General features: G+C 44.9%; 1 protein-coding gene and 1 long non-coding RNA gene across 19 annotated transcripts in view; one reads left to right on the plus strand and one right to left on the minus strand.

Moving 5' to 3' along the window:
* RBFOX1 (RNA binding fox-1 homolog 1) overlaps window positions 1-24,934 on the plus strand; it is a 2,433,924-nt gene that overhangs the window by 2,044,714 nt on the left and 364,276 nt on the right. The gene's annotated exons all lie outside the window — the stretch shown is intronic.
* On the minus strand, window positions 891-10,421 carry LOC112444294 (uncharacterized). Of its 2 annotated transcripts, XR_003032596.2 has the most exons (4): window positions 10,277-10,421; window positions 2,663-2,700; window positions 1,170-1,310; window positions 891-1,068 (listed from the first exon to the last, which is right to left on the minus strand). It is a non-coding gene; the product is annotated as an uncharacterized lncRNA (long non-coding RNA). The 2 variants fall into 2 exon arrangements; XR_003032595.2 differs by lacking the exon at window positions 2,663-2,700 and having other exon boundaries at window positions 10,277-10,402.

Below are 24,934 nucleotides of genomic sequence, written 5' to 3' on the forward strand. Positions count from 1 at the left end.
TGGCTTCCCGACTTCCCCAAGTGCTGGCACTAAACTTCCAATAACAATCCAGGGTACCACCCCCACTACCCCTCCCCGGGCCCTCGCTAGGCGAATGCTCCTTGGCCATCTTGGTTTACTCCCTAGAGGTCTTGTAACTGACACACAGTGGTATGTTCCCAGCCTCTCTGTGGCCCGGGGTCCTCCGCTTCATTCATGCCTCTGTGCGCAGATCTACCCCAGATATCAGAGATGAGTTCAGGCCTGTTTGGCTTTCTGTGGGTTGAAAGATGACAGACGACCCACCATTTTGAATGCCAAGAAACCGAACGTGATTCTTGAAAGTGGGTGTTTTTGTTCAGATCCCCTTTGGTGAAAGGAAAAGAACCCAATCCTGGCTACGGTGCTGGTGGTGGTGGTGGTGGTTTAGTTGCCAAGCCATTTCCGACTCTTTTGCAACCCCCAGGTCGGTAGCCGACCGGGCTCCTCTGTCCTTGGGATTTCTCAGGCAAGAATACTGGAGTGGATTGCCATTTCTTTCTCCAGGAGATCTTCCCGACCCAGGGGTAGAACCCATGTCTGCTTGGCAGTCCACGACTGCGTTAGGAGAGAGCTAAAGCAAGTCACAGATTCCCTTGTTCGCTCCCGGAGGAGGGGCAAGCTGGTTCCTAATATGAGGTGCATGGAGGGGCGTGTCCAAAGGTCGGGCAGGGAGAGTGGCTTATGTGGTTTGCCCACCGCTTTGGTGGTGTTGAGTGCATGGGCCAGGGCAGTATCCTGCTTTTGCTCCCAAACCCTTGGCTTTTGTTTCAGGCTCTTCAGAAATATTATTTGTATCTTTTTGTTTGAATGTGTGTGTGTTTTTCTATCTGTTGTCCTGAATTTGCCCCATCTGCACATGCACACAGTTATTTTTGGTCCCTTAGAGTTTCTTTGTATTTTGTGGCCTGAGGAGACGTTTGTCCAGGTACACACACTGCAGCCAAGGGTCCCGGGTTCCAGCCTGTCTCAGATCCAGCTCGGAATCTGTCTCCATCTTTGAATCGATGAGCTAGGTACCTCCCAGACCCCAGGTACTTGGAGCCAGTACTGAAACAAAAGGAAACGGAGGTGGGTTTAGACTTGAAAGCCAGGAGCCTTCTCAAGAGATGGGTCTCACAGGGTTTGGGATAGCCTTCAGCCGTCCTCACCTGTGGCTGCGTCCAATCCTCCTCGGTTTTTCACGCACATCTGTCTGCCTTCAGGCAGCACGTCACACCTTGGTGCCAGTCCCAGCAAGCGGCGGATTGGTTTGCGCTTTGATTTAACCCTGTGGCATCCTTCTTGGGCCCCTTTCCAAAAGCAGATTCATTAAAAAATAATTGTCACCTAATTTTCTAATTATGAAATTAATTCAGGATAAATGCTAAGCAAGTTGGGGCAAAGAGAAAAGCACACACATACTCACTCGCACACACACACCACATGCACGCAGACATTGTAATTCACCACCCAAAAACAATCACTTCAAACCACTTTTTTTTCTATACACGTTTGTCCGTCTGCTCCGTCATCTCCAACCCTTCGTGACTCCATGGACTGTAGCCCGCCAGGCCCATCTGTCCATGGGATTTCCCAGGCAAGAATATTGGCGTAGGTTGCCATTTACTTCTCCGGGGCATCTTCCCGACCCCTGAGATCAAACCCATGTCTCTTGTGTCTCCTGTTATTGCAGGCAGATTCTTTAGCACTGTACTCCCTGGGAAACTCTATACACATATTCTCTTCCAAAAAAAGTTCTCATACCCTTATCTTACACATAAACATTTGTATCACTTGCAGCTAGTGCTTTTTTTTTTCCCCCTAAAAAGAAGCTTTAAAAAATAGAATCTTTTTTTTTTTTTTTTTCAACTTAGGAATGTCTTTTCTGTTAGGGGCATAAAAACTAGGATGGCATCCTAAGTGAATATCCTGTGTTCTTTTCTTTGCCTTCACCCATGACATTTACTAGCTGGGGATCCTAGTAAATGAATGATCTGAAAATTATGGTCCTTAAGTCAGAGGGGAGGAGGTAGTTTGGGCTAAAGGAGAGGAATCGGCCAGGGTTTAGAGAATTCCAGGAGAGAAAGAGGCACAGGTGGGCTGGCTCCAGCCAAGCGGAGGTGTTTCTAGGGTTCCTTCTGAGTTCCATGAAATGGAGACACTGAAAGATATGCTTCCCTTTGAGCAAAGAAAATTCCATCACCATCAGGAAGGCAAGAGTGTCCTTGAGACTCGTGGAATACAAAAGTCTCTCTGAGCACCTGGCCAAAGTCCATGCTCATTTTAGAACTATAACTTGGGTTCAAAACTACTAAGCTGCTTAAGACATCAGACTGTCTTCGTGGGCAGCCTTCTCCCAGGAGCTGAGACTGGAGACAGAGAAGATTTGTCAGTTCTCATCACTCCTGTCTGAGTATTTCTTTTACAAACCAAATGTATGTTTGAGACACGAGATTGAATTTCCATTATAATGATCTTGCTTTCAGTCTTAAAAGACTAAGTCTGTCTGCTAATTCCCTTACATCCTAAAAGTATAACATCTTCCCATTATAGTTTGCAGAAAGAATTCTCACACCGGGCTTGCCCATGGTGTTGGGATGAGATAAGCCCTTGTTAGAAGGTGCACATGAAGTGCAGACCTTTTTCTCCATCAATCGCTTACCTGGGAATGTTCTTCCCTGTCCATCTCTGTAACTGACCCTGAAAATCAAAGTGAGGGTGATGACATATTATGTGCATTTCAGAGGTTGAAAAAAGTAGTTGGTTTGGGAAGTCAGATTGCTCTCCAGTGGTTTCTGTGTGTGTTCGTTAACTTAGTAAATATCTGTTGAACTGCAGTGTGTGCATGACAACAGGTTTACAGGGGTGAATAAGATCACTTAGACTTAATAGGGAGAAACAGGCAGTGAGCAGGAGAACATAAAATGGCGTTACGTGCTAGGAAGAAAATAAGACAGATTATGTGAGAGCGATCAGATATCACATAACATAAGACAGGTTATGTGATAGAGGGCTATTTTGGATGGTTGAAGGAGGGAAGGTGTGGAATTTGAGCTCACATCTGATTGACATTAGGGGCCAGCTGTGTGATGACCTGGTGCGGGGAACAAAGTTCAGGCAAAAGCAATGTGCAGAAGCTTGAAGAGGGAATGAGGTGGGCAGTTGTGCGGCTCACAGGTCGGTCAGTATGCCTGCGGCCCAGTGAATGAAGGGGTACGAAGCAGGCATCAAGTCACCTGTGTAGTCTGCAACCTTCTGGGACACCAGAGGAGTTTAGATTCTGGACTACGAGAGATGGAAAACCCCTGGAGAGTTTCAAATAGAGGAACACCGTGGTCTGGTTTTACATTTTTACAGAATTCCTCTGGAAGTTGGATGGGAGATGGACAGATGGTCTTTCGGGAGACAAGATGGGAGCCAGGGAGGACAGCCCGTGTGCACTCAAGTGGAGACGCCAACAGCATGACAGCCACGGTTGACAAATGGGTGTCTATTCCTCAGGCCACCGTTTCTCCCACCTTCATCTTTTCCACTTTTTAAATTTATTTTTTTCTGACTTAAGTATAGTTAATTCACAACATTGTGCTATTTCCAGGAGTATAGCAAAGCGATTCAGTTATACATACATATGTATATATATATTTCCAGATTCTCTTCCCTCACAGGATTATTACAAAATGCTGAGTATAGTTCCCTGTGGTATATAGTAGGTCCCTGTTGGTTATTTATTTTATATATTGTTGTTGTTGTTCAGTTGCTAAGTTGCATCCAACCCTCTAAGACCCCATGAACTGAAGAATGCAAACTATTACAAACTATATAGTAGTTTTTATATGTTAATTCCGAACTCCTACTTTATCCTTACCCCTGCCCTTTCCTCTTGGTAGCCATGTTTGTTTTCTATGTCTGTGGTTCTACTTCTGTTCTGTATGTAGGTTCATTTTTTATCATTCTTTTTAAGATTCCACGGATGAACACAATCATATGATGTCTGTGTGTCTCTGCCTGGCTCACTTCACTTAGTATAATAATCTCTGAGTCCGTCCATGTTGCTGCAAATGGCATTATTTTATTCTTTGTATGGTTGAGTAGTATGCTAGTGTGTGTATATATATCATCTTTGTCCATCTATCTGTTGATGGATGTTAAGGTTGATCCTTGTCTTGGCATTTGTAAATAGTGCTACGGTAAACATTGAGGTGCAGATAGTTTTTTGAATTTCAGTTTTACACAGATGTATGCCCACGAGTGGAATTGCAGGGTCATATGATTGCTCTATTTTTAGCTTTTTAAGGAACCTCCATACTGTTCGTCTTTCATTTCCTTTGACTAGAGAATTCTGACCAGAAAGGAAGGCCAGTTTTCAGGGGGTGGGGTAGAACAGGGAATCACAATGCTTATGGAGACGACTGGGACTTATGGAAGTGTGTCTACAGGTCTGGTGGCTCCTGCTGCTGCAGGGGATTGCAGCATATATGTTTAATTGTTAATGACCCCAGGGCTATGCATCTAAGGGCTATAAGCAGACCTGCTTCAGCGTGGGAGATCAGTCTTGGTGTGTTATTCAGTCTTGCTGTACCACAGCTGTGAGCCGCATCTGTTGATCCACATGCCCATGGAATGGATTTTTCCATCACAGGACAGTTCTGTCTTGCATGCATGCATGCTCAGTCATGTCTGACTCTTTTCAACCACATGGACTGTAGCCCACCAGGCTCCTTGGTCCATGGAATTTTCCAGGCAAGAATACTGGAGTGGGTTGCCGTTTCTTCCACCAGGGGATCTTCCTGACCCAGGGATCAAACCCACGCATCTCCTTCATTGGCAGGTGGATTCTTCACTGCTGAGCCACTGGAGAAGTCCCAATTCTCTCTTGGGGCTGCCTGATTTTCCCTTTCTTTTATCTCAGCAGAAGTAGGGAAGGCACCTTGGGGCTAGATGTCTCACCTGTGTCATTTGTGACAACAGGAACAATTTGAGAGTCTGGATTCAGACAGAACTGGATTCCAGAACCAGCTGTATCCCTTCCTAGATTCTATCTGGAATAGATTATTTTGTGTCTCTGAGTCTAAGTTTACTCATCCAAAACATAATGAAACGTTCGTATGTCAGAGAGCAGCAGAAAAGATTAGGATGCGTGACTGGTTCATTGATTCCATTGAGAACTCTTTAGACACTTATTGAGCACTTGCTCCATGTAATAGGCCATGCTGGATGTTAGCATAAAGAGGCCCAACGTATTGGGCTTCCCTGGTGACTCAGTGGTAAAGAATCCACCTGCCAATGCAGGAGACGTGAGTTCAATCCCTGGGTCTGGAAGATTCCTCTGGAGGAGGAAATGGCAACCCACTGCAGTATTCTTGCCTGGAAAAGCCCCATTGGACAAAGGAGACTGGCAGACTAAGTGCATGGTGTTGCAAAGAGTTGGACGTGACTTAGCGACTAGACAAGAACAAGAAGCCCAAGGAGTCGGGTATGGTCCCTTCCTAAGCCCAGTTCACAGTCTCATGGGGGAACGAGATAAAACAAAGAGCAGAACAGCTAGCACAGTGCAGGAACTGACTAATTCCGGGTGGAGTAAGTGCTATGAAGGAAATGATGTAGGAAGGAAGAGTTAACGATGGGGAAGGGAGAGGGGTTACCGTATCTCCACTGCCATGTCTTGAGATCCTCCTTCTGTAGGCTCACGCCTTGGCTTTTCTGCACTTCCTGGGTTTGTCTTGGGGACACTTGATACTGCCCTCTTCCGGGCCTGAAATGCACGTGGCCATGGGTGCAGCTGAAATTGCAGGAGCCGGGGAATGTGCTTTTCCAGACTGTGGGAGCCACCTGTTTCTGGGAGTGCCATGGAAACGCACATTCCGTCCCTTGATCTTGAGACCCAGGCAGGAAATGTTCAGCTGTCAGCAGCTGTCCCTTCTGATCCACTGCCGAGGAGTTTCCAGTCCCATGAAAAGCTCATCGTGACCCTCACTAGTGATTTTGTCACCTCTCTCTGGCGCTGAGCAGGAAACAGGGGTTCCTTCCAAGTGATGTGTGGGCATAGGTTTTTAATTGGGGTGCCTGAAAAATCTCCCCTCCAACTGTGTGTCAGACTAGGAGCATATGGTCTTGCCATGGAGGGATTTTAAACATCTAATTGGTTGTCATAATACCCCATGACAGAATCATCCTTAAGAATCTCTGCAGCAGAGATAGCCATGGCTCTGTGGCTTTGTGGTTTCTGGGGGGGGAAAGTCATCCAGCCTTTCAGAGGCGGTCAACTGGATACTGCAATACCGTGTTACCTAAATCTTTCACCTGTCCCCAAACAGAGCAGAGAGGACTGGCCCCTCACTCTGGGGCTGTGTAGGAGGAGCCTGAGCTTGCCTCATCCCATCCTGGATGTGGTTGTGTGTCCTCTTTAGGAATAGCTGGCCATTCTCTTTCACAAGAGACTGTCAGCTGTTGAGCAGTAGTGTTGCTGAAACTTGGCCCCTGTTCACCGGTGCCGAAATGCAGAGACAGTGTTTTGGATCAAGTAGAAAAGAGTAACTTTTATTGCTCTGCAGGCTAAAGGGGCCACAGTGGGCTAATTCTCTTAAGACTGTGTGACCCACCCTGGAGGTAGTAGTGAGGAGTTGTATCTTGTTCATTGAGCAGGGCGTGATCAGCCTGTGGACATTTCTTGGATTGGTTGGCATCAAGGTGAAGTTTCAAGCATCATCAGCCTTCTGCTTGCAACCAGTCTAGGGTCTGTGTTCTTGTGGTCAGCAGTTTCCATCTGGAGGGGATCTGCTTCCTACAAAACAACTCAGAAATGCGTGCCAGGTCTTTATCTGTAGCTTTCAGGGAACTGGGAGTTCAGTGATTCTGCTAAGGGGCAGAATTATAGTTTAAATTGTTACCAGTTCCTTCGCTCAACAGCTAGTCTTCATTTTTGCATCTTCACGTTTCCCATCATTGGCTCTTGTTTAGTCACTAAGTCATGTCTAATTCTTTGGGATCCCCTGGACTGTAGCCCTCCAGGCTTCTCTAATCCATGGGATTTCCCAGGCAAGAATACTGGAATGGGTTGCCATTTTCTTGCCGACCCAGGGATCAAACCCATGTCTCCTGCATTGGCAGGCAGATTCCTTACCACTGAGCCATTAACCCTTGAGTCAGCATTTTAATTCAAAAGATCAGGACACAGAGTCTCGTACACGTCAGCTGGGGAACAGTAAAATGGACAGAGATCCGTCTTCCCACCAAGTTTTGCTTCAGATTCTCCACCTCTGTTGTCTGGTCTGTTCTGCTCTTCCAAAGTTCTTGGTGTCCAAATTCCAAAGAAAGGTAAGATGAGAACAGAATGACCAAGAAGGCCAGAAGTCATGGTCTTTCTCCAGTAAAAGAGTGGTTGTGGTTCCACCTGCAAAAACTGGCTGAGTGATGCTTCTGCATTTTCCATGGCGGTTCTAGAAAGACCTTGATGCAGGAGCTCTGAAGACTGCACTACTTGGTCCAGATCTGCCCCTGGTTGTTTGGGCCCCTGGCTTCTCTGTTTCTCATTTCTGTATGTAAAGTGAAGGAGAAGGTCAAAGCAGAAGTTTGAAACCCAGGCACACGCACATCTGAGTGTGAGTACACAGATGTATACACGGTGCTTTTGTACATCATTTCAGATGTCAGATCTATGCATGGACCCCCCAAAAGGGGAAGCCAGAGCCTTGTCTTTGACTATAGTTCCTAAACTTCAGACATTCAAATGGTTTGTAACACAAGTACTACTACATACTTTTACTTCAATTGATTTAGCTTTCATAACTAATGTAAAATAATTCACAGAAGGACCACCTCAACTTCCAACCAACATTCACCTTCACTAGGTATAAATAAGTGGTATGTGCTAAACATACATTGATGGTACCAACTAAAATGGTAAAAAGCAGAGACATCACACGCCAATAAAGGTCCCTATAGTCAAAGTTATGGTTTTTTCAGTAGTCATGTACGGATGTGAAAGTTCAACCATTAAGAAGGCTGAGCGCACAAGAATTGATGCTTTTGGACTGTGGTGCTGGAGAAGACTCTTGAGAGTCCCTTGGACTGCAAGATCAAAGCAGTCAATCCTAAAGGAAATCAAGCCTGAATATTCATTGGAAGGACTCTTGCTGAAGCTGAAGCTCCAGCTCCAATGCTTTGGCCACCTGATGTGAAGAGCTGACTCTTTAGAAAAGACCCTGATGCTGGGAAAGATTGAAGGCAGGAGGAAAAGGGGATGACAGAGGATGAGATGGTTAGATAGCATCACTGACTCAGTGGAGGTGAATTTGAGCAAACTATGGAAGATAGGGGAGGAGAGAGGAGCCTGGCCTGCTGCAGTCCATGGGGGTCACCAAGAGTGGGACATGACTTAGCGATTGAACAGCAACAAGAATGGTTGGTAATAACAAGTGTTAGCAAGAATGTTGGAGAAGGCGATGGCACCCCACTCCAGTACTCTTGCCTGGAAAATCTCATGGACGGAGGAGCCTGGTAGGCTGCAGTCCATGGGGTCACTAAGAGTCAAACAGGACTGAGCGACTTCACTTTCACTTTGCACTTTCTTTCATGCATTGGAGAAGGAAATGGCAACCCACTCCAGTGTTCTTGCCTGGAGAATCCCAGGGATGGAGGAGCCTGGTGGGCTGCCGTCTATGGGGTCTCACAGAGTCGGACACGACTGAAGCGACTTAGCAGCAGCAGCAGTAGCAGCAGCAAGAATGTGGAGAGATGGGAACTTACATGCTTTGCTGATGGAAATGTAAAATCCTGAAGCCCCTTTGGAAGACAGTTTAGTAGTTTTTTTCCAAAATGACATATAGGGTTACCATATGACCTAGCAACTGCACTCCTAGGTATACAGGATAACTGAAATTTTCCTATACCAGCAAAATAATCTTGTGCACAGATATTTACAGAAGCACCGTTCATAGTGGCAAACAACAGAAATAGCCCAAATATCCATCAAGTAATAAATGGCTAAATAGAGATGGTATATTTCATACACTGGGAAGTTATTCAGCCATGGAATGGAAGGAAATGCTAATACCTGTTGCAACATGGATGAACTTTGAAAATATTATTCTAACTGAAAGAAGACACAAAAGATCACATGTTGTATGATTTCATTTATAGGAAATGTTCAGAATAAACAAGTCTATGGAGACAGAAACTAGATTACTGGTAGCCAGAGTCTGGGGGAGGAGGTCAGGGAAATGACTGACAGCTAGTATATACAGGGTTTCTTGGGGGTGGGGTGAAGATGGTCTGAAATTAGACACTGGTAATAGTTGCAAAACTTTATAACTATATTAAAAAAACAGTGAATTGTACGCTTTCAAAGAGTATATTTTACGGTATGTGAATTCTATCTCAATTCAAAAATGCACTGAAAACAAAACAGTGTGATCAAATCCTCAATTACTTGTGTTTGCCGAAGGCATTTGTGGCATCTGACACACGTTCTCTCCTAGGAAAAAAGAGAGACTTGAAAGTGTTCGATGAAGGGAAGGGATAGTTAGGGAATTTGGGATGGACATGCACACACTGTTGTATTTAAAATGGACAGCCAACAAGGCCCTGCTGTATAGCACAGGGAACTCTGCTCAATGTTATCTGGCAGCCCTGATGGGAGGGGAGTTTGGGGAGAATGGATCCATGTGTATGTATGGCTGAATCCCTTTGCTGTTCACCTAAAACTGTCACAGCATTATTAATCCAGCTATAGTCCAATACATTGGAAAAGACCCCGATGCAGGGAAAGATTGAGGGCAAGAGGAGAAGAGGGTGGCAGAGGATGAGATGGTTGGATGGCATTACCGACTCAGCGGTCATGAGTATGAGCAAACTCTGGTAGGTAGTGAAGGGCAGGGAGGCCTGGCATGCCTGCTGTCCATGGGACCACGAAGAGCTGGACACAACTTAGCGACTGAACAACAACGTACTCCAATACGATACAAAAGTTCTCTTTGAAAAGAAGAAGAAAGTGTAGAGTAAATGGTGTTAAAAGCAGGATATCACAAACAGAAACTCTTTCTTCAAGCGACCAGAAAAACTGAATGACATTGAAAAGGCAATGGCCTTCTAAATCCTTCTAAACCCATCTGTTCTCCCACAAGTGAGACAAAGTGCTTAGGATCTCACAAGATTTTAGGTTCTGTGATTGCCCGTGCCAAACTTTTGTACCTGATGATCAGGAGAGAATAAAGATATTTTAGCTGGGAAACTAAAATTTCCTAGAAACTCACTGTGCAGTATAAGAGCCACTCATTACCTGTAAATATTTGAATTCAAAGTCAGGTCACATCACTGGCGTGTCCAGCGCTCAGTAGCCACGTGTGGTTGGTGTTTACTGGATTGGACAACATGAAATAGAACACATCTTCCGTTCCTTCAAGTTCCGTAGGACATCACAGCTTTAGAATATTGCATAGTTCCATTGTGATGTTTGGCTTCATTTTTCTCCTTTGCCTTTCCCTCCTTTCAGCAGATGTGGGAGTTGAGACACGGATAATGTCGTTATAACCAAATTAATAATTTACACTTGCTCTGTGCCCGGTGGTGTGCCAAGCATTTACCAGGCATTATCTGAGTTATTCCTCATGAAAATTCTCACAGGCAGGCACTGTCATTATCCCAGCTTCACAGATGAGAAAACTGAGCTTCCGAGAAGTGAAGTCACTTGTTCGAAGTTGCAGAGCCAAGGTCCTGTCTGCGCCACCCTTTTCATCTACCTCTCCCAGGGCTCGGAGCCCCTCACTGAGGCACAAATTCCCTTCCTGGGCCCGTCTAGGAGTCTTTCAAGGTCTCTCAGCCCTTTTCCTTTGCAAATTGCAATGCAATGGCAATGCTTATCCTAGAAGAGTTTCAAGAAATAAACAAGAAAGCAGAGTAAAACACTGAGTCTGCCTGCCAGATCTTCCCTCTTCTCCTGTCTCCTCCCCAAGAGGTGATGCCCATGGACAGTGTGGAGAGTTGGTTAGTTTGAAGTCCTCCCATACCTTTTCCGGGTAGTGACACGTATAGCCATGTGTACTGGACACAATTCATGTTTTAGGTAAATGGGATCGCTCCACTCACATTATTCTGCAACTTGATTTATTTTTTAAGGTATTTATTTACTTCTTTGGCTGCGTTGGGTCTTGGTGGTGGCACGCAGGCTCTTTCATCGCGGTGTGCAGGCTTCTCTAGTTACAGCATGTGGACTTCTCCCTACTTGGGGCACACGGGCTCTGGAGTGTGTAAGCAGGTGGGATCTTAGTTCCTTGATCAGGGATCCAACCTGGCGTCCCCTACATTGGAAGGTGGAATCTTGATCACTGGACCACCAGGGAAGTCCCCACAACTTGATCTTATTCCCCTAAAAACACATTCTGGCCATCTTCCTGTGTGAGTACGTATTGGTCTACCCTGTTCATTGTGAGGGACTACATGAAATTCCAGATACGGTGGTACCACAGTACTTTGGCACCTGATGCTGGGAAAGATTGAGGGCAAGAGGAGAAGAAGGAGGTGACAGAGGATGAGATGGTTGGATGGCATCACCAATTCAATGGGCATAAGTTTGACCAAATTCAGGGAGACAGTGAAGGACAGGGAAGCCTGGTGTGCTGCAGTTCATGGGGTTGCAAAGAGTCGGGTACAACTTAATGACTGACAACAACAATTTGTTTAGCCATTATCCCCTTTTTACACATTTTTGTAACTTCTGATTTTCTTTGCCTCTTACAACGATGCTGCTGTGTAAATGCCCTTGCACATCTGTGTTTGTGCGCTGGTGTGAAGACACGCTTAGGGTAGCAGCTTAGAATTGAGTTTGCTGGTTCTGAGGGTTTGCACACTTGACCTGCTGATCAATGCTGCCCGATGCCCTCCAGAAAACCAGAAAGTGGCTCTGCCAATTCTTCCATCCTCAAAGACTGTGTGAGAGACCAACTTCCCTGCGGCAGTGCCCAAACTGGACATCATCAATCTTTTACATTTTTGCCAATCTGTCGGGTGATAATTTCTTTTCCTCTCAACCTTCAGGGTCATTTGCACCTCCCTCCACCTGCTTCGCTCAGGCTCCTGGCTGCTGACAGCCAAAGGCATTCAGCCGCAGGCAAAATGAGGTCAAGGCCGAAAGCTATTGCCTTTCAGTATAAGGGTGTTTACTTGGGTAAAGACAGTCCAAGTGAAGTGTCTCCTTGGTTTGAAAGGTGAAGAAGCAAGGTCTGAAGAGCCCCCACCAAGGTGTGTGTCTCAACCCCCAACACCCCAATGCATGGATCCGCGCATTCTGATCAGTTACAATGTGGAATATGTCCCTCCAATTATTTATCCACTTAATAGCAATCCACTGCTATGACAATATCTGTGTACTGAGAGAGCACAGGATGGTGGTGGGCAGAGATGTCACAGGCAGGGCCATCTTGGTTTTTCTCATTCTCTGTGGCCCATGTCCCTTGCAAATCTCCTGATTCCCACGGAGGGAGGGCAGGAAGTCCAGCCACATGGCTCTCTCTTCATCGTGACCTACCTTGTTCTGCCTTGTAACCTGACCCCTAAATGTGCTGGCAGTCTTTGAACGATGTTCCTGGGTTTGGAACCATCCTGGCACCACTTTCTGTCTCTTGCCCAGGACTTGTGTGCAGTCCTGGGGATGTAAAAGGCGCTCATCTTGTTTCAACAGGCAGCCTGATAGAACAGGCCCTTGGAGATGCTTCCCATGCAGGGTGGTGCTTTAACAGCTTGGTTTTGAGATGAATTTGAGGGAGCTTGCCAATGCAACTTCTGCCGCACCCTCTTAGTTTTCTATTTGCTTGGGTTTTTTTTTCGGTCTTTAAAAAAATATATTTTTTTAATATGGTAACACCACTTTTACCTTTAACAACATATATATATTCTTGCCCATTAGCTTTCTACTCTGCTGTAAGCTTTCTACTCTATTCATGGAGAGAGATGTTTTCTCAGCCTACTTTTGATTCCCATTTATTTCCATATTTATTTATTAATTTTTTTCCTGGCAATCATGAGAGCAGGATTTGCTGTCGTAGCAAAACACATTTCATTTTTATTTTTTACTGTCTCTGTCTTAATAGCAAGGTCTGCCTCCATCCACTGGAGAATCACATTATCTTGCATGCAGGCTAATAAATAGCGCAGTCTGAGACCTCGACTCAGAGCAGCCTCGTCTAAGTCGAACATTTAATAGGCTGATCTTCGATAGATAATTTATAAGACTTCCACTTCTTATTGATTAACTTTCATAACTCACTCCAGAAAATAAATTATGCATCTGTTGTCATCGCATCGGAGATGCACAAACTGTCCTGAGAGGGTTGATAAACCTTTGGAAGAATTCAGAGCCAAGTCAGCTTCTTCTACAAATAAACCATGATTGAGCAGAGGGATGGCCTTGTTCCTGAATGAGGCAAGTAGCAGCAGCATCAGAGCGAAGCCTTGGCAAATTATTTGATATAGAATAACAAGTAATTCTCTCATTTGCACCTGCATTTTTCCAAAGGAAAGAGAACATGCCCCTTCTGTATTTTTTCAATAGGAAGAGGAGAGCCAAAGTACACCTATGTTAATATGACAGAACCCAGAGAGAAGCAGAGAGAAAGAAGGTTACGTGTACATAAGTTAGAGTGTCTGCGTGGCCAGAGAAGGGGCTTCCCTGGTGATTCAGCGGTAAATAATCCACCTGTAATGCAGGAGATGTGGGTTTGATCTCTGGGTCAGGAAGATCCCCTGGAGGAGGGCATGACAACTCACTCCATATTCTTGCCTGGAGAATCCCCATGGCCAGAGGAGTGTGGTGGGCTACAGTCCATGAGGTTGCAAAGAATTGGACATAACGAAGCGACTGAGCACTCATGTATGCACATGGCCAGAGAAAACCACAGGACATGGGAGAATTCTGCCCTTCATCCCTGTTCCTTAATTCTTAACGATTAGAATTTCAGATCTGCAAAGCAAAAAAAAAAAAAATTTAATATAAAACAGGTTCGATGCACGATACTGGATGCTTGGGGCTAGTGCACTGGGATGACCCAGAGGGATGGTATGGGGAGGGAGGAGGGAGGAGGGTTCAGGATGGGGAACACATGTATACCTGTGGCGGATTCATTTTGATATTTGGCAAAACTAATACAATTATGTAAAGTTTAAAAATAAAATAAAATTTAAAAAAGAAAAAGAAAAAAAAAACTAGATTAATTATGTTTGAGGGCTAGGAAGTATGACTATGGATGAGCTCTTTGCGGGCTCTGCTTTTCTTCAACCCTGATGTTCATGGGAATTGTCAGCTACAGTGTTGTCACCTGAGGAAGTACAGAAAAAAAAGTGGTAGTTAAGCTCATAAGCTCTGGGTCCAGCTCCGAGTCATCTGTGTGCATGCTGTGTGACCTTGGGCAAGTCTCAGGAACCTCAGTTCCTATCCTTGACCCAATAGAGTGGTTGTGAGAATTAACAGAATTAATGTGTAAAATGCTCACCCTATAGTAAATATCTGATAGATGCCAGCTAATTGTGTGTGTCTGTATGTTTGTGATAGTTACTTGGGAAAATAATTAGCCTTCAATAAAGAGCTAAATTCTTGCTAATACTCCCCCTGGAACTTGATATATAGAACTACCTACATGGCTCAGCTGGTAAAGAATCTGCCTGCAATGCGTGAGGCCCAGGTTTGATCCCTGGGTTGGGAAGATCCCCTGGAGAAGGGAATGGCTACCCACTCCAGTATTTTTGCCTGGGAAATCCATGGACAGAGGAGCCTGGCGGGCTACAGTCTAAGGGGTTGCAAAGAGTCAGACGTGAATGAAGAACTAACACACAAAAGGAGCAGTAACTTGATAGAAAATGGTGCCCTGCATTTTGAAGTCTCTGTCCCCTTGTCTTGATTCGGGGCTCAGATGTGGAACCATCTGTGTTGTCCATGTCCACGGTGCTTCGCCGTATGTGACCTGCCTCTCCATCAGCAATCTCAAGAACTTTATGGTGAACCTCCAGTTCAGCCACTCTGGAAAATCTGTTTTTCTTTTCATCTTGATAGGATCGAGCTATCTTAGATAGTTCCTCCAAATATGATGACAAGGTAATCAGGCCAATAGACAGAGGGACATAACTTTATATATTATCTAAAGCACTAAGTATATTCCACCTGTTAGATGCTTCACACTATATAGTGTGGTGTTCTGCTGGACACTCTGTGTCATGAACCTACAAATGTTAGCCTGTGTTGCTGATGAGGGTTTCTTAGACTGATGCAGTTAAAATAAGAAGACCCGGAGTTGTTGGAAGAAAGAGGAAATGCTGCAGATCGTAGCAAAACTGCCATCAGTTAACTGATCTGGAAAGATCTGAAAACAGTGGCTCTGTTAGCTCTCGTGTGGCTGAAATGAATGAAGTGGTTTAGAGTGTGAGTTGTGTGTGTGTTTGAAGGAAACCCGGCTGCAGGAGCCAGCATAGGCCCTCTTCACAGGGACATGGGTTTTTCTGAAGGACTTTTCATGAGGCCACCATGAGGCTAGAGGAGCTCTCCTCCCACGACACCATCAGCTTCTCTATTATTTGAAACGCTGGTGTCCCCGGGATCTATTGTAAATCTTTTTTGGATGCTGCTGTGGCCACGCTGCCAATGTCTGACACTCTGGGCTTCCTTTTTTCCTCCCTACGTTGGCCAAGTCCCTTCTTTTAATGTGGCCTTCCTTCAGACCATTAATTAGGCTTCCAGGTTCCTGCCTCGCCTCCCAGAGATGTCACCCAGGTCACCTTGAAGTCTTTGAGTAGATATTTACAGTCCCTTAATTTATCTTCATCTGCAGAGCGTCACATCCACGGGATGTGAATTTCTCTTCCCTCCTTCCAAGGGCGACCTCAGTCCCCAGCCCCAGTGAGCCATCCGGAGAAGGAACCAAAAGCAAACAATGAAAATGAGTCTGCAGCCACATTTGCAGGCTGTCCACCTGCTGGGGGTCCTCGACCACGTGGAGAAGTGTGACATGCTCACGGATGGAGAAAGCTCTCGTTCCTCCCCCAGATGCCCTCTCTCCGCGTCTCTCTAAGCTGCCCACCACGAGCCTGCGCAGTGAGACCACTTCTGTTTCATGCAGGTTCTGGGCCTGAAAGACCCATTTGTGTCACTGCACATTTTATTGCAGTCCCATCTCATTGGGCCTGCCCGTAATAGCAGCAGAGCTTCTAGGCAGCACTTACGGGGGGGCCTAAATTGACTTAGAAAGCTTTGCATTAAGCAGATGTTTACTCTTGGGAAAGATGAAAACCATTTTGCATCAAAGAACAAGGCAGTGGCACTGTCCCAAAGCAGGAAAGAATCGTTCCTTTGGCTCAACTGAGACTCACTCCATCCTCTGCTTGGCACCTTCATGCTCCTTGAAATGGACTCTGTCCAAGGGAGACCAGGTGAGTCTAAGGGAAGCGGGTGACAGAGGGGACTGTCTCCTCTGCAGCTGCTCTGGCCTCGTTTCTGCTCAGGAGAGTGATTAAAGCGACCAGACCACGTGAGTCTTCCCACACCCTGGGGAGGTGGGAGGCAGGATTCCTGGATCCGATCATGCGCATGTTCTCATGACAGTAGTGGGAAGCGTGTAGGGACTCTAGAGGCTAAACTGGAGGGTAAATTGTGTGCACATGCGAGTGTGCATGTGTGCGTTCTCCACACTTACTGTGAAGTGACTTAACATGAAGTACGAAAATTGCTGGTGACAGCATGTGTATTTTATAATGTTATCAGTTAAGAACCCAGAGGCGTGAATCAGATGCAACTGGAGTTCATTTCTTTTTTTTTTTTTTAACCAATTTTCAAAAATAATTTTTGTTTATCTTTGCCTGTACTGGATCTTCATTGCTTTTCTCTAGTCACGATGAATACGGGCTACTCAAGTTGTGGTGCTGAGCTTCTCATTGCGGTGGCTTCTCTTGGTGCAGACCATGGGCTCTAGGCACGTGGGCATCAGTAGTTTCGGCTCCCAGGCTCTAGAAAAGAGTCTCATTAGTTGTGGGACATGGTCTTAGTTGCCCCCCCACCCCGGCATGTGGGATCTTCCTGGATCAGGGATCTAACCCGTGTCTCCTGAATTGCCAGGTTGGTTTCTTTACCACTGAGTCACCAGGGAAGCCCTGCAGTTAATTTCTAACTCAGCTATGCAGTGGCTGTGTGGTCTTGGGCAAGTCACTCAGCCTCTCTCATGAACCTTAGTTTCATAATCTGTAAAAAAAGAAAAAAGAAGAGAAAATGGATAAGACCCACGTGGAGTATTTCCAGAACCTTAAACAGGATACCTCATAAATCACCTAGCCTGGGATTTGCCAGTTCCTTGGGCTTCCCTTGTAGCTCACTCAGTAAAGAATCTGCCTACAGTGCAGGAGACCAGGGTTAGATCCCTGGGTTGGGAAGATGCCCTGGAGAAGGAAGTGGCAACCCACTCCAGTATCCTTGCCTGGAAAATTTCAAGGACAGAGGAGCCCTGGGCTGCAGTCCATGGGGTCACAAAGAGTCGGGCACGACTGAGTGACTAACACACTTGAGATAATTAGATTTGTTGATGCTAGTGGTTACTATTGCCTCTGCTGTTGCTGCTCTTATTATGATTATTATTGTCATTATTATTATTATTACTATGATGGGCTTCCTTGATGGCTCAGAAGGTAAAGAATCTGCCCTCAGTGCGGGAGACCCAGGTTCAATCCCTGGGTCAGAAAGATGTCCTGGAGAAGGGAATGGCAACCCACTCCAATATTCATGCCTGGAAAATCCCATGAACAGAGGAGCCTAGGGAGCCACAGCCCATGGGGTTGCAGAGTTGGACACAGCCGAGTGACTTAACACTTTCACTTTCTACTGCTGCTGCTATTATTGTTATTAGTATTGTTGTTGTTATTATTATTAGGGGCATTGCCAGAAATAGAACCACAGAGATTGCCAAAAGCCTCCATCTTGATTTCACGCTGTAATATCGGAGAGAAACCTTCAAATGAATACATCAAGTAGTTGAGAAATCTTGCCTGCATTCTAAACACCTTTGTGTTCTTTGTAGTTAGTGACACTCTGACTTCTTCAGGAAAGGGGAAGTGAAACAGATCCAGTTCTGCACCTCGACTCCATGCAGCCAGTGAAATGACAAGCGTGAAGCACTTAGGAGAGTGTCTGGTCCAGACTAAATTCTTCCTAAGAGGTCACCCCGGGAGCTAGTTATAAAAAAATAAATAAATAAAGACTGGTCTCTTTTAGGCCTCTCATCCGGGCAAAGTGCCTGGCAGAAAATGGGTCGCATGTCTTTTAAGGCAGTGTGCCTAGCAGCTGGAGAAAGGTCACCATGAGTTCATGGAACCTTTCAACACACGGGGACTTGATGCCACTGGATCCTTTCTGATGGCACCGTTTAGGTTGTTTTGTTGGAGGACAAAACCCTTTTTTGCCTAAGGCAAAATACATTTTATGGAGCATTTAACGACTCTCCCCTAGAAGTCAGAGTGGCTGTGTTTTGGTTTCAGGGGAACAAACAAGTGCCCAGAAGTTCCCGTGTCTTTCTTGCTATTTATCATCTGGTGGAGGGGGAGGGACGGGGCCAAGTTAGCACATGTCAGCTTCTGCGTTTCATTGTTGACACTTCAGTAGAAGTGGGAGGAGGCATATGGCCCTCCTGGTATCTCGTGGGGAGGAAAAGAGGACATTTGAGGCGAATTATTTTGGAACAGGAAGGCAGAGCAAGATCATATTTGTCTGTGCGCTGGAAAAGTCAAACAGCCGGTCAACTTTAGAACTCCTAGATCTGGTGTAAAGCCCACGTCTTTTCAAGGCATTTTCAAAGATGAGGAATTTCACTACGTGCTGGTGATTGTGGGATCAGGAATTCGCAGGAGGTTATATCTGACGAGCTGGGCTGGGCTGGTTTTGCTGTGTCCCTATTTTCCAAACCCTGGATTGCCAGCAAAGAAAATGCCCTTTTAAGTGTGAGATCTATTTCTCTTGTAATTACTATAGAGAAGAGGTCTTGGAATTAAATGTAGGATATTGAATCTGATGTGTTTTATTAATTTTTTATTTTTAATTGGAGGATAATTGCTTTACAATGCTGTGTTGGTTTCTGCCATACAGCAACACAGATCAGCTATAAGTTTATACATATCCCTTCCCTCTTGAGCCTCCCTCCCCCCCATCCTCCCATGCCACCTTACTAGGTCATCACAGAGCACCAAGCTGAGCTCCCTGTGCTCCCCACTGGCTATCTATTTTACGCCTTATAATATGCTACTCTGTCAATTCACCCCATCTTTTCTTTCCCCCACTGTGTCCACAAGTCTGTACTCTCTGTGTCTCTATTCCTGCCCTGCAAATAGGTTCTTCAGTGCCATTTTTCTAGCGAATCTGACATTTTTAATAGAAAAAAAAAATGGACTGCATTCCTGGGGCTGATTTGTAGATGTTGAGTTGCCTGTGCTTTTGGCATACACCATTTTAGTTGGCCTTTCCTGGTTGTACCAGGTTGAATTCCTTTGTTTCAAGTACTAGAAATCTATGTGGACTGCCCTAGACAAGACAGAACACCTATTGGGTGGGTGTTGAGTAGCCCACAGCGTTGACAGGTAAGCCAGAGAAAGGGGCTCTAACCTAAGGAAGATACCCAGAGGATTGTAAACTACTGGGAGCTAGCTCAAGAATGAGTGTCCTTTCTTTCGTCCACATGACCCTCCAGCCGTATCTTCTCTCATTGCACCTGCCCTAGTTGAAATCCCAAGTCTTAGGAGGTAACATACTTGTTGGTTGTGTTCTTGCCTGAGAGAATCTTTTGGAAGAAGTCTGGAGAAATCATTGGGGCACCCTTAGTAAGGGCATCTATTTGTTATTCTCCATGTAAATGAGGAAGAGGCAGTTTATGTAAAAGGATATCAAGATTCTCTTAAGAAGATGCAGTAGCTACTACTGACTGCACATTAGATGCCAAACATTAATATATTAGAACATTTGGGGATTGACATATACACACTGCCCTATATAAAACAGATGACTAATAAGGACCTACTGTATAGCACAGGGAACTCTACTCAATACTCTGTAATGGTCTGCATGGAAAAATAATCTAAAAAAGAGTAGATATATGTGTATGTATAACTGATTCACTTTGCTGTATACCTGAAACTCACTCAACATTCTAAATCAACTATACTCCAGTAAGAATTAAAAAAAATATTTCATAACAGATCTGCAATGGTCAGAGGGCTCTAGTGGGATATACATAATATATAAGTAATGTAGTACAATTTTTCCATAAATCTATGTGTATTGTCCACCCCAGAGTGATACATATACAGTCTCATGATGGACTATGTCTCAAAAACAATGCCATGAATACAAGAGATCTTTTTTCCTCTTTATAACCATAAACATCTTTGTGAGATATAAATGTCACCAGAAACCAGAGAAACAGATGAAACACTCCACAGGGTAATAAATATATGAAGAACCTTGCCAGATTTTTTTGTAGCAAGGAAGAATTTAGAGCATATCAAAGACAGAGAGCCTAAATTGGGACTCACTGTTTTATAGTCTCAACTCAGTAAAGAATCCTCCTGCCAATGCAGGAGACGCAAGAGATGTGGGTTTGATCCCTGGGTCAAGAAGATCCCCTGAAGTAGGAAATGGAAATCCACTCCAGTATTCCTGCCTCGAAAATTTCATGGACAGAGGAACCGGGCTCACTATTGTTAATGCGGTCACAAGGAGTTGGACCCAACTGAACTACGGAGCACACACACACAGCACTGAACCTTAGTTGTATGGGCAGGGACAGAGAACCTTGCTGGTTATTGATGTTGAATTGCTGGATTATAATTCTTCTAGTGCAGCAGCTCTCAACTGGGAGCAATTTTTTTCCCCCATGGGGGACCTTTAATGATGTCTGGAGAGATTTTTGTTACAACTTGCGGGGTAGCAGTGTCAGTCCTGTTGTCTAGTGGGTGGAGACCAGAAACACTGCTATCCACTCTGCAGTGCACAGAAAAACCCTCCATAACAGAGAATGACAGCACCCAAAACATCATGTCTGGAGACCGAGACACTGTGTTAGTGTAAGAGGTGGAAATGCCACACAAACCGATTTATGCAAAATGATGCCTCTATCAGGAGCACACAGGTCTGTCTCATATGATTATCACCAGAAGAGTTGGGACCATGTTCTTTGGGTCCTTTCTTTGTGCCAGATTCACTTCCACAAACCTGCTTCCAGCACATGGTGGAAAATGTGGCTGACATGAGGAGCTTGTTATTGTTTGTTTAGTCACTAAGTCATGTCTAACTTTTTTGCGACCCTATGGACTGTAGCTTGCCATTCTCTTCTGTCCATGGGATTCTCCAGGCAAAAATACTGGAGTGGATTGCCATGCTGTCCTCCAGAGGATCTTCCAGACCCAGAGATCTAACCCAAGTTTCCTGTACTGGCAGGTGATTTTTGCTTTTTTTTTTTTTTAAACCACTGAACCACCTAAGGAGCCCTGCTATTAGCTCCTGAGCCTCTAAGTTCAGACATTAGAGAATGCTTGAGCCTTTTTCCTGGTTCCACATCAGAAAATCCCAAGGAAGGTTTTGATTGGCCTGGCACAGGTCAGGTGCACACCACTGAACCAATCAGCTATGGCCTGTGTGCAGGACTAGGTCATGTGACACAAACATGGCCACTGACTCTCCACTGAAATATACTGAGGCCTCTCGCAGAGGAAAGGGGATTATTTTGAGCCAGGCTACCACCCCTGTTGACAATGTCTGCTTCCATTGTGCATTCCCTGATTGCCAGGACATTTGTAAATCTGACATTGTTGCCTGCCGGCCTGTGTTGGAGGAGAATGTCACTTAGGCATTGCCAGATTGTTGAGCACCTTGGCCGAAAATCACAAAGACATGGGCACCTGTAGAGAAAACAATATTTGTGTGTGTTTCCAGGGAAGCCACGCCCTGACATTTATTGTGTAAAAATAATCCGGTGCAACCTCCTGCCTCCAGACTTGTGAATTTATAAACCTCTGGGACATGCAATGGTAAAGAATCTACCTGCCAATGCAGGAGACATGGGTTCGATCGCTGGATCAGGAAGATCCCCTGGAGAAGAAAACGGCAACCCACTCTAGTATTCAGGACAGAGGAGTCTGGCGGGCTACAGTACATGGGGTTGCAAAGAGTTGAACATGACTTGGAGACTAAACAATGACAACACGCCCTTTTTGTTTTTGTTATTTGTTTAGTCACTAAGTCCTGTCCTAATCTTTGTGACCCCATGGACTGTAGCCCTCCAGGCTCCTCAGTCCATGGGATTTCCCAGGTAAAAATACTGGAGTGGGTTGCCATTTCCTACTCCAAAGGATCTTCCCGACCCAGGGATGGAAACTGAGTCTCCTGCATTGGCAGGTGGATTCTTTACCATCTGAGCCATGAGGGAAACTAAAAAAGGACACACAGGCTGTTCTATCTCAATCTTAGAATGTTTTCTCTCATCTCTTCCTGGTCCCGCCACAGAGGTTGCCTTCTTTGGCCTGTTTGACACCTTCATTGCAGTGTGTTTGAAACTCTGGTCAGTTTCTCAGATGATATTGATAGTGTTTTTTTTTTTTCCACTTAGATGAAATTTGTCAAGCCTGCATTGTGCTAAGCCCTATTAAAATGGTGCCAGAGACCCAATTATGGCAGCTACAAAGGCATTCAAGAGTAAGCACGGAAAAACACATAAAGGGATTAAAGATCAAAAATCAGATTCTAGTGAAAGTACATTAGGAAACATCAGGCGAGGAAACATGAAAGAATTAGAATATGAAGAACAAAGCCACACAGAGCTTTGTGGATGTCCTCACTTCGCATCCCCCTCCCCCCCATCATTTAATTTCGAGCATGTTTACTCTTAGAAATGAAATGAAATGATCGATTGTACTTTTGTCAGGTGGACATGTTTTTAAAGTCTGGTGTGAAATGAATTGCAGATGGGGTTTTCTGGCTTGATCTTTTTTTCTCCTCCTGGTCTTAGACAATCTGGTGTCGGTGAGTCATGAAATCACTGCTGATGAACTTGTTTATTTTACTCGATAAAGATGCTCCCGGGTGGGTTAATGTTGGCAGCTACACTCTGGGGAGTGGTCGAGGCCCACCCTACCCTGGCCTCTGGTTTGACGTTTGGCAGAGATGAGGCAGTGCAGACTGGACTTTTGGGGTTTTCTTTTTGAGATACAAAGTTGTCATTCTGAATGTAGCCATCATCTCGTCAGCCCTGAAAGGGTCTTACCATGGCAGAACTGCAGAGAGCCAGGTGTAAATAGACGTGGTGTTGCCTCTGGTCTATCTCCCTTCAGTGGATTCTCTGACAAATTCTTATCCAGATATTTCATTGGCCTACATTTGCTTGCAAAGGAAATGTAGGCTTGGCAAAACCAAAATGGTTCAGTTTTTCCATAAGATGTTACGGAAAAACCGAAATGAATTTTTGAGCCCACCCCATATGTATGCAACCTCATATGAAGATGAGAAGAGATTCCTTCACCTAGAGTGTTGTAAAGTATCTTTTCTAGGTTTATGTAGTAAAGCTGTTGGAAGAGATGGAAATCTACTTGGCTCATGATAGTTTCCAACTCCAGACTCAGATACCCGCATAATTCCACATAAGCTATATCAGACAGGACAATGGGAACTGTGAGGAAATGGAAAACTAATATCCTGTCTCATGTTCCATCGAGAGGAGGCAGCTTCTACTTAACCAGAGTCATTCCCTGCCCCCGCCCACCCCGTGCAGTGCTATAAGCTCTGTGTTACCAAATTTTCTGATACAGTTCAAAAGAAGCAAAATTAAAACTCTAGATTTTTAGGGGAATATTCCTCATGGTTTTCAAATGATAGTAACTAATTTGAACATATGTTTTCACAGATGTGAGCTTCCCAGATAGTTCAGTGGTGAAGAATCTGCCTGCAGTGCAGGAGACACAGGTTCAGTCCCTGGGTTGGGATGATCCCCTGGAGGAGGAAATGACAACCCACTCCAATAATCTTGCCTGGGAAATCCCATGGACAGAGGATCCTGGCGAGCTACAGTCCATGGGATCACAAAGAGTCCAGTGTGACCAAGAGACTGAACAACAACACTTCACAGATATATGTATATACACACAACACATACACATATGTATTACACTTAACATGCTTATGCATATTGCACATAACCAAAGATATATGTGTGTGTTACACATAAATACATCATGAGCCCCAGTGTCACCAATTTTTAATATCTTTCTACTCTAGAGAGAAGAAAAGCCACAAGTATTTCCCAAACTAGTGGCTTATATTCCATCAGTTTTTTCCCCATTTATCTTGAGAAGACTCATGCTTAAGGATTACCAGCATCATTGATCAAAAGTCTTTTTATACTTAAAAAGGTTTCACAAAGGTCTCAAAACATCATTTATTTCAGTTCCCTTTATTTTAACATGGAACCAATGTCCTAGCATAGTGTAGGAACTTGATGGTGAGAAAAGAAGTTCTCTCTTGCACCATTATCCTCTACAAAGAAGGGGTATCCCAATGATCCCCATTCTTTATTGGAATGTGAAGGGTGGTGAATTTTTATTCTTTTCAACACAAGATATTGGAGCTGAGGAAGATGTGCCAGATGATGGTCCTGGCTCAGGCATCGCTGACGCATGCAAGCTTCCATCGCCCATTTAATAGAGTTGCCCTTCTGATCTTATCGGGCTTCCCAGGTGGCTCAGGGGTTAAGAGTCTGCTTGACAATGCAGGAGACGTGGGGGTTCAATCCCTGGGTTGGGAAAATCCTCTGGAGAGGGAAATGGCAACCCATTCCAGTATTCTTGCTTGGAGAATCCTGTTGTTGCTTAGCGACTGAACAACAACGACAAACCTGGTGTTATCTGTGAAGGGCCTTTCCTAACATATGTGAGAGAT

This window comes from Bos taurus, chromosome 25 (assembly GCF_002263795.3).
Source record: "Bos taurus isolate L1 Dominette 01449 registration number 42190680 breed Hereford chromosome 25, ARS-UCD2.0, whole genome shotgun sequence".
In the NCBI taxonomy this organism is placed as follows: domain Eukaryota; kingdom Metazoa; phylum Chordata; class Mammalia; order Artiodactyla; family Bovidae; genus Bos; species Bos taurus.